Source organism: Octopus sinensis, linkage group LG12 (genome assembly GCF_006345805.1).
Source record: "Octopus sinensis linkage group LG12, ASM634580v1, whole genome shotgun sequence".
Taxonomy (NCBI): Eukaryota; Metazoa; Mollusca; class Cephalopoda; order Octopoda; family Octopodidae; genus Octopus; species Octopus sinensis.
In genome coordinates, this window is record NC_043008.1 from 67,229,672 (window position 1) to 67,238,949 (window position 9,278).

The 9,278-nt window shown below is 37.2% G+C and overlaps 1 long non-coding RNA gene across 1 annotated transcript; it reads right to left on the reverse strand.

Moving 5' to 3' along the window:
• Positions 1-3,605: 3,605 nt before the first annotated feature.
• Positions 3,606-9,278, reverse strand: LOC115217995. Its single transcript, XR_005001525.1, has 3 exons — positions 9,260-9,278; positions 8,795-8,918; positions 3,606-4,188 (listed from the first exon to the last, which is right to left on the reverse strand). It is a non-coding gene; the product is annotated as an uncharacterized LOC115217995 (long non-coding RNA).

A 9,278-nucleotide genomic window follows, 5' to 3' on the forward strand; every position in this document is an offset into this window, starting at 1 on the left:
TTTATCTCCTCTCATTCTGCTTTAATCTGTATTGACAGTCACTAACATGGTTACCTCCCAACATGTTACATTTAGACTAACAATCAATACATCTATATACCTGTACATGCTACTTAGAAGTTTGCTTCTCTGACATAAGATATTGACAGATGTTAGCTGCTCTACTACACACATAGAAGAATAATGGTAGAATAAGATGTCAATAAAAGAAATCAATTGCCGAGAGCCTATGTATGTCAACTTTTCTTTTGTCCATCAGCGAAAATGAGACAATGGCCAGTCACTGGCAAAGCAAACTGACTGGTTGTTTGACCTAGCAATTAACTAACTCAAGCTAACTCTAGCCTTTATTTATCTCCTTGTTCTATTCAGTTTGTTTGAACTTGTTTGCTCTGATGCTAAGGCAACCTTCCTTCTGAGGAAGGCCTAAAAGATAATTGCCATGGCAAAGAGTTAATAATAAAGTACAAAATCCCTGTAAAATGGTAGACCTATTAACCTTTAAGCTTTCTGATTTCTCTGAAATGTAATATTTATTTATTCACATTGTTTTGCATTAATCATACATTACCTTGTTGTTCTGAGATTTTGATGATACGATTGATTATTTTTAGAATAACATTGTAGAGCAGGTGTGAGAGGCCAGATCTAGCAGATCTGAACATAAAACAGGTAAAATATTTTGGCTGGATATGCCCAGTTTAAATGCTAAAGGGTTAATGTAAGAAGACGTCAGATGAGATAGATACACAAGGATAGTCATTATCAATAAGAGGACCAAGTAAAATGGCTCGTTAAATGATAGGTTATCTAACATAGGTGATATAATTCACACTAGAGAGGGTGTTAACTACAATGTAGTTAAATAGGGGCTGGAAGATTTTCAAAGTTGTTGCTCATGTAACAACGAAGAATTCTGGGTTTTTGGGGTTTTTTTCATGTGAAACACAGACAGTAGGAAATTAGCATAAGAATTGTGGTGTTGGATGGTAGACACAGACACTGAATGTGGGAGATTTACAGCAGAAGCTGGACAGAAATCAAGCAATTGCGATCTATTGGATGTCATTTTGCATTTTTTTTTTTATGACTTAGTAGAAAGAGCAGCAGTGATAATTATTGTAGGACCTCTGAAACTGATTAGCACAAAGGAAGAAAACAACAAATGGCATGTTTAATATGATGCAGTGCAGTAAAGCTATTGACACCCAAGCGCCAAGCAGTGGTGTTAAATCATACATCTACAACAATGTTGTCATGCATGATTAAGGTGAGAGAATGGTTGCAACTTCAAGGCCTTAGTAAATGGATTCAATAAAGACAAACTGGTATGAATATGTGAAGGGAGTGGGCAATATCTGTTGGATGTAAAAATGTAACATGCTGTTAGACAGCAACAATGGAAGATGATGTTCGGAGAAATGACTTGAGAAGTGGTTAGGTTAGACACAACAGATGTTTTAAGCCCATGGCAACTCTGGAAAACATTAAAAATTGATTATCCACAACAGGCATGTATATCTTTCTCAGATGAATTTTTATGTAATGAGTCAACCATAGTCAGTCTATTATACAGACTGTTATCAAAATCTCTGGCTTAAGGACTAAAGCAGCAATATAAAAATGCCACCATAAACAGTGTCTAAAAACATTATGCAAAGCTCTGATACATCATTTCTAGACAGTTAAAATTTTATTACAATGCCAGATATGTGACTGCTTGTTTCTGGGTTATTTCTAAAGCTAATGGACAATTCTCTAACAGTTGTATTAACATGAGAATCCCCAAATTCCCAACAGAGTCTAACAATATTTCTGAAGCCAAGTCATGTAAGAACTGGTGTAACAAGCATTTCAGCATTGGGTGACCAAATCTCATAGAAATCTATCAGTACAACCAAACATTACCATTTCTTGCTATTATTAATAGTTGTTCATTACTGACAGACATTTGAAACAGAACTCACATATATGTTGCCAAGCAGGTCCACAATACTAAAACTACTGTGAATAGTTCTCATTCCTATATACATGCGTCAGACAAAAACAAGACTATGTCAGTGTGGTTGTATCTTCCTTCTTAGGCTTACAAAAGTCCAATAACAATATGTACAATAAAGTAAAAAAAAACAACAATTCAACTCTAGAGACTGGTTGAAGTTGCAGAAACCTTCCTTCATAGAAAGACAGATATATGGAACAAGCTGAGGATGAGCCTCTAAGAAAATAATGATGTTTCTTGCAGGAAAAAGTATTTTATAAATAGTAAATAATTTCAAGAAAATATTATTTATAATATCCATGTTCCATGCTGGCATGCGTTAGACAGAGTGAGAGGATCTAACAAGTCCAAGGACTGCACGATGCACCATCTGTTTTGCATGGTCTTTACAACTGGATGTCCTTCCTAATGCCAACCGCTTTACTGCATGTACTGGATGATTTTGTTCACAGCCCAACACTAATGAGATTGCTATGCAGTGTGCAAGACTAAGATCCCCTCTGATCGAGTGAGGCTACAGTAGAAAAGGAGGTGACATTATGCTAAATGTGGGGTTAAAGTATGACAAAAGGGCAGCGAGCTGGCAGAAACGTTAGCACGCCGGGCGAAATACTTAGCGGTATTTCGTCTGCCGCCACATTCTGAGTTCAAATTCCACCGAGGTCGACAGCTTTTCATCCTTTCAGGGTCGATTAAATAAGTACCAGTTACGCACTGGGGTTGATATAATCGACTTAATCCGTTTGTCTGTCCCCTCTGTGTTTAGTCCCTTGTGGGCAGTAAAGAAATAAGAAAGGGACAAAACAGAACAGGTTTCTTTCTGTAGAGGAGCTACGTAGCTAAAATACTATGTCCAATATAAAAAATATTACTCCAGGTGAACCTTTTCAATGAACTATTACAAAATGTTTAAAAGTCGGGTACATCCACAAATTCTAATCATTATATATAAGCATTATCTTTCATAAATTACAAACATGACGAATGAAAGATTTGAAAATGAAACTTTCTCAAACCATTATTTTAAAACGAAAATCATTTTCTTGTAGAAATAATAGTATTTCTATTCTTTCTACAAATCTGTAGGTGGCTTAAAACTAGCTGTTGTACAAGGTGACCATTACGTCTGAATTGACTGAATGAATGCATCATGAATGTGCACAAATTTAAAGAAATGTGGAGTTACTGCATCAAGTTCCAAATGAATCTTGCAAAATGCATCAAGCTTTGCTTTACTAATGGTGGAAAGAAACCATGTTGAAAATGTTACTCATTAATGTAGTTGAATAAAATTATTGAAATATGCATTTTCACCTATATATTCAGACTTTACAGTTACCCTGTAAAGGAGATGGCACACACATACACACACATAGATGTACACACATACACTCCATTTCCAATCTTAATTTTCATTATCAGTTTTTTTTTGTTTTTTTTGCACATTGCTGCTTATGATATTGTAAAACAGCAACGTTCTTTTATCAAGATTCCATGCAATTGTAAAGAATTACACAAGTCAAGATAAAAAAAGCATTCAAAACTGGGTGTCTGAGAATGAAGACAGGAAAAACAGCAAATAGTTTCATCTGCACACCTTTTTTTTTTATTATTTTAAAGGAGACAAGAAGAAATATTTAGGAAGGAAAGAAATAAAAAATTTCTGGTTAGGAAGGTTCAGTCGTATTTTGCAAAGAGAACTTACTTTATTCAACTGATGATCATCTGGTCAGATTAAAAAGTTTGAAGATGTTTTTTTTATGTACATAAATGGCATGAGTTAGGCTGTCTGACGACAATTAGGTTATTTAACAGTGCTAAACCACTGTACAGAGGAGATAGTACCAGTTAATTTACAGGGCATTATGTTACTTGAAATAGAAAAAAAAAAAAGGTTTGTACATTGAAAACTTAAAACAAAATAACATTTACAGATTCACGTAGAAGAAAAAAAAAAGACAGTATTTTTTTTTATCTTGAAGGGACAGAGAAAGAGAAGGGGGTGTATTATAGCCATTTTCCTAAGAAACTACCTTAGAGCTGCTTTGGGAAAAGGTGACAGAGAGCAAAGGGGAGCCACATTAAATATAGCTCAGGACAAAATCCCCTATTTTTCAGCAACTGCAGATCCAGCTGGTTCCGTGCCTTTATTCTTCTCTTGTTTTTTACGCATTATGTCAGCATCTCTAAAATCAGGAAAATAATAAAAAGTAAAATATTAGAAACAACCAATAAATTCAGCAATCAAAAACATACATCTTCAACATTCTCATTTTAACAGTCACATTTCCATGTTTGCATGGGCCAGACAGAATTTGTCATGGTAGTTTTCTACAAGAGGGTGCCCTTCCTGTCATTAAACATTCAACTGTTTCCAAGTAAGATAATATTTCCCCATGACGAGACATGTTTTCATAGAAGACTGGAAACATTACACCACTTACATGATGACAACATTCACGTCCAAATATCAAGCGATGTGAAAGCAAGAAGACAAAGAAACACATGCACAACAGGCTTCGATCAAAACTTATACCAAAGTTCAACAGTTGGTTCCTGCTGAACTGTCCAATGCATGCCAGCATGGAAAATGGACATTAAACAACAAATAAGTGCAATTACTAGAATAAGAATGAGATGGAGAAAGTTCAGAGAACTTTTACCTCTGTTGGCAACTAAAAGTCTCTCTCTCTCCAAGTGTAGAGACAATTGTATGAAGCATGTGTACAAAGTGCAACGCTGTATGGTTGTGGGATGTGGGCCTTGAATGTGGAAGACATGTGAAGCTGGTATGTTCACAGGATGTGCAATGTCAGTGTACATATGTGACAGAGCGTTGGTGTATTGAGAGAGAAGTTGGGCATAAGAGGAATTAGATAGTGTGCAAGAGAGGAGACTGTGCTGGTTTGCTCGTGTGGTGTGGATGGATGAGAACAGTTACATAAAGAAGTGCCTATCACTTAAAGTAAGGGAGGGCCATCATGGAAGAAGGGGGCCCAAGAAGATATGTAATGAAGTATTGAAAGCCGATCTCAAAATGCTGAACCATATGGAGATGACAAAAGACTAAAATATATGCTGCATTGCTGTACTCAAGAAGACCTGCCCACCTCAACAGAATTGAGATCCTAAAACCAAGGTGTCATGTAAAAAGCACTCAATACAATTTGTGGAGTGGTTGGCATTAGGAAAGACATACAGTTGTAAAAATGAAGCCAAAACAGAATGTGGAACCTGGTGTGCCAACCATCTCCATTGTTTCAATGTAGGCTACTGCACTGACCTTGCAAGCAAAAAAGTGAAGAGGCATGACATGGACCATGTTACTCACAACTCCCAAGACCATCACAGACAATTGGAACTCAGCATGTAAAAGAGCAGGGACTTCAATGGGGCTGGCACAGAACTGTGTCATTCCACCTGTTCACTTTTTCATCTTGGACAAAGTTCTCATTTGAGAAAAACCAGGGCATGTCAGGTTCCTCAGGTGCTTCAGTTTGTTCAACTGGATCACCAGGTCTTATTGAACTTGTCCTACTCCCATAATGCTAGATTTGTACCTGATGATTTTATGTACCACACATCTAATCATTGACTTCGACACATGATGCTTGGCAATGGTTCACACTGACTTGCTGGACAAACTTGACCTTTCTGACAATGTCTGACCAAAGAGAGATTCCCGCCAGATGCCAGGAGCTCATTTCTGATCTTAAACACGAAGGACCTGGCCACATTTAAGGTTGTAATATCAGAATCACTGTGGTTGGTAACTAAAGTGACAAGAACAAGCTTTTTTTATTATCTGTGTTAAATTTGAAGCTTGCATGTCAGAGCTGAAAACAGGACATTTAGTTAAAGTTTGGACCACTTAGAATCCATTTTCTATGTTGGCATGGGTTAGATGGTTTGACTGGGACTGGTAAGCCAGAGAGTTATACCAGGCTCTAGTCGGATTTGGCTTGGTTTCTACGACTGGATGCCCTTCCTAACACAAACCACCCCAAAAGTGTAGGGGGTTCCTTTTACATGTCACTGGCCATGACTACAATTTCACTTGGCTTGACATGTCTTCTCAAGCACAGCAAATTACCAAACACACCCACTTGCACATGATGGGCTTCTTTCAGTTCCCATCTACCAAATCCACTCACAAGGCTTTGGTTGGCCCATGGCTATAGTGGAAAAAACTTTGCCACATAGAAGACCACACAGTTGCAAAACAGTCATATCTTTTAGCTCTAAACAAATGTTTTAAATAAATCCTACTCTTGTCCTATAAGCCACAATATCAATGAAATTGGACTATGGAACCTAAACTTAAAAGTAATATATAATCACCTCATAACAAAGCTCTAATGTCAGTGTTTGAGATAGTTATTGATACTTAAACTGTACCAAAGCTACTACAGAAGGCCACTGACATCAGCCACATTTGTGTGCCAGACTGTAAGTACCCATTTCCTCTGTCTGTTCCTTCCGTTGTTTTGATGTAGTTTTAACAGATTCCCTTCTTACCACCACCACCAGAGTCAAATATTGTGGAATACTATTCAACATCCCTAAAGAGTGCTTTAAGGGTCTGAAGCATGTCATTTAACAGAATTATGGACCTTAAACTCACTTCAAGCTACTAGAGCTAGGCCTTCAGAAAGAACAGACTGATCATCTTTTGTAATTAAGAATGGCTGCTAACTAGAGACATTTAGAAATAACCTAATTAACATGTTCAACCATTTAAACTTAATTATTGTTAGCACTAACATCAGTTTTGTTAAATTTTGTAAACTCCAGAAAATACAATTCATACAGCAAAAACCAGACAGATCTTAACATGAATTTACTTCACACTCGTTTCCTCAGCTTACAAAAAAATGTGTGTGCATCCCCATCCACATAAGCATGTCCAGGCTATTTTTTGCCCAACATATTGAGAGATATTTACCTTGTTTGGAAATAAATGAGGGTTGGTGATAGGAAAGGCATTTGACTATAGTAAACTGCCTCGACACATACACACACACACATCTGACCCATGCAAGCATGGCAAAGTAAACTTTTAACTCTTTAACATGTAAACTGGCCATATCAGGTTCATATATTCTATCTTGTTTATATACAAACTGACTAGATCCAGTCTCTCACACCTACTCTACAACACCAATCTAAAAATAAACAATCACATCATCAAAATCTCAAAGCTAAGAGATGATGCACGAGTGATTCAAAACATCATCATCATCATTTAACGTCCGTCTTCCAAGCATGGGTGGGACGGTACCATGAGAGCCGCCCAGGCCGAAGCCTGCACCAGACTTTTGCGACTGTTTTGGCAGGAGTTTTACAGCTGGATGCCCTTCCTAACACCAATCACTCAGCATTTTATGTGGCACAACCACAGGTGAGGTGAATAGTGCTTTTTACATGGCATAAGCACATGTGAAGTTAGTACTTTTTATGGGGTACAAGCACAGGTGAGGTCAGTTTTAGCAAGGTTTTGGGTATAGAGTTGGAGGGGATACTGGATAGCAATGATACAGAGGAACAGGAGCATGAGGACAAGATTGTGAATAAATATGTATTACATTTGACAGAGAAATCTGAATGCTAAAGGGTTAAAGCAATGATGACATCATCAACATCATCTTAATTTCCACATTCCACTACCATGTATCACCACTGTCTGTACACCAACAACATACAAATGTGTCTTTCACTCTGAGAGAGAGAGAGAGAGAGAGAGAGAGAGAGGCCTTTTGTTATCAACAGAAGTAATACTTCTCTGAACTTCTTCCACTCTTTCCATGTTCTAGCAACTATGCTTTCAGAACATCCTCCTCCAGTATTAATTAGGTCACCTAAGTAGCACAAGCTATCAACTATTTCTAGTGAACTTCCTGGTCATTTGAGAAAATTTATTTCCCATGGGCTTTTAGTGTCTATGGCTCCAGTGCAACTGCCATAAACAAAGTCCACTTTCTGTTAACCTTCTTGTGATCCCACTGCACTTCTTATGTGTCCGTATACACAAACATACCAAAATACATACACATGTACAGACACATTCAAATCCACTAATAAGACTTTGGGGCAATAGTAGAAGAGACACATGCACAAGGTGCCATGCAGTGGAACTGAAACCAAAACTACGATGTTGGGAAGCAAACATCTAACCACATAGTCATACTTATGTCTAAATATGTTCATATAGCATCATTTACCACGATTCATTCATCATTAATCCAGGATAACAGGTGAATCCATAAGCTTAACAATGTTCACAATGCTAAGCTTATGAATTGGCCAGTGATGCCATGGGATCGCTGTTGTCTGCTGGTAGCACAAAAATGCACCCCCAGTGAATACCCACAATGCTCAGCTATGCATAATACACTGACTATCTCTTGTGTTTACATGACCGTGCTGCAAGGTCATGTATTTTCTTTATATTGATTTACATACTCATATCTATCAACATGGGACTGGCAAATAGAGAAAATACAAGGCACCTGATCCTAACAAATGACACAGAGAAATGTATTCTCTACAGGGAAAGGTAGAGATAGATGATCAAGAATATATGTGATGAAGTACTGAATAACAACCTCAGGACACTGAACCTTTCGGATGGTGTAAAGCACTCATTGTGGTACCACATAAAAGTGCCCATGCTCTACTTCCCTATATACTTCTTGTACAATCTAACAGAATCTATAACTAAATACTTCAGTTAAGTAAGCTGTAGTTAAAGTGAAACTAAAAAATTAAAAAAATATAAAAAAAGGTCATTACCTATGTCTTCGTTCTTCAAGTGTCATTCCCTTATTGCCAGTTTTCTTATCAGCTGTAGATTTCTTTCGAGATTCTTCTTGTTTTTTCAAATTTTTCTGCCGGGCTTTGTCTCTTTGGTTACCACCTGGAATTTCAAGAAAATATCTATTTTAACATGCTAAAATTACAACAAATGTGTGCATATATACACACACACACACACACAGAATATCCTCATTCTCCACTAATAATACATCATCTACAGCAATATGAATAAATGAATCACACACACATGCACACACACTAATTTATGCAAATCAGTGTTCAAATTGATTGATCACCTGACCTACTATATATTCTGCAGACACATGTACCTGATCACTATGACAAGGATCAGCCTGCAAATTATTTAATGCAGTTCAAACAAGGTTTCAGCTTCTGTCTAAGCAGAAAACTTAGCTCAAGTGTGTTTTGTAATATACTCACAAGAAAGCCTTCACATCAG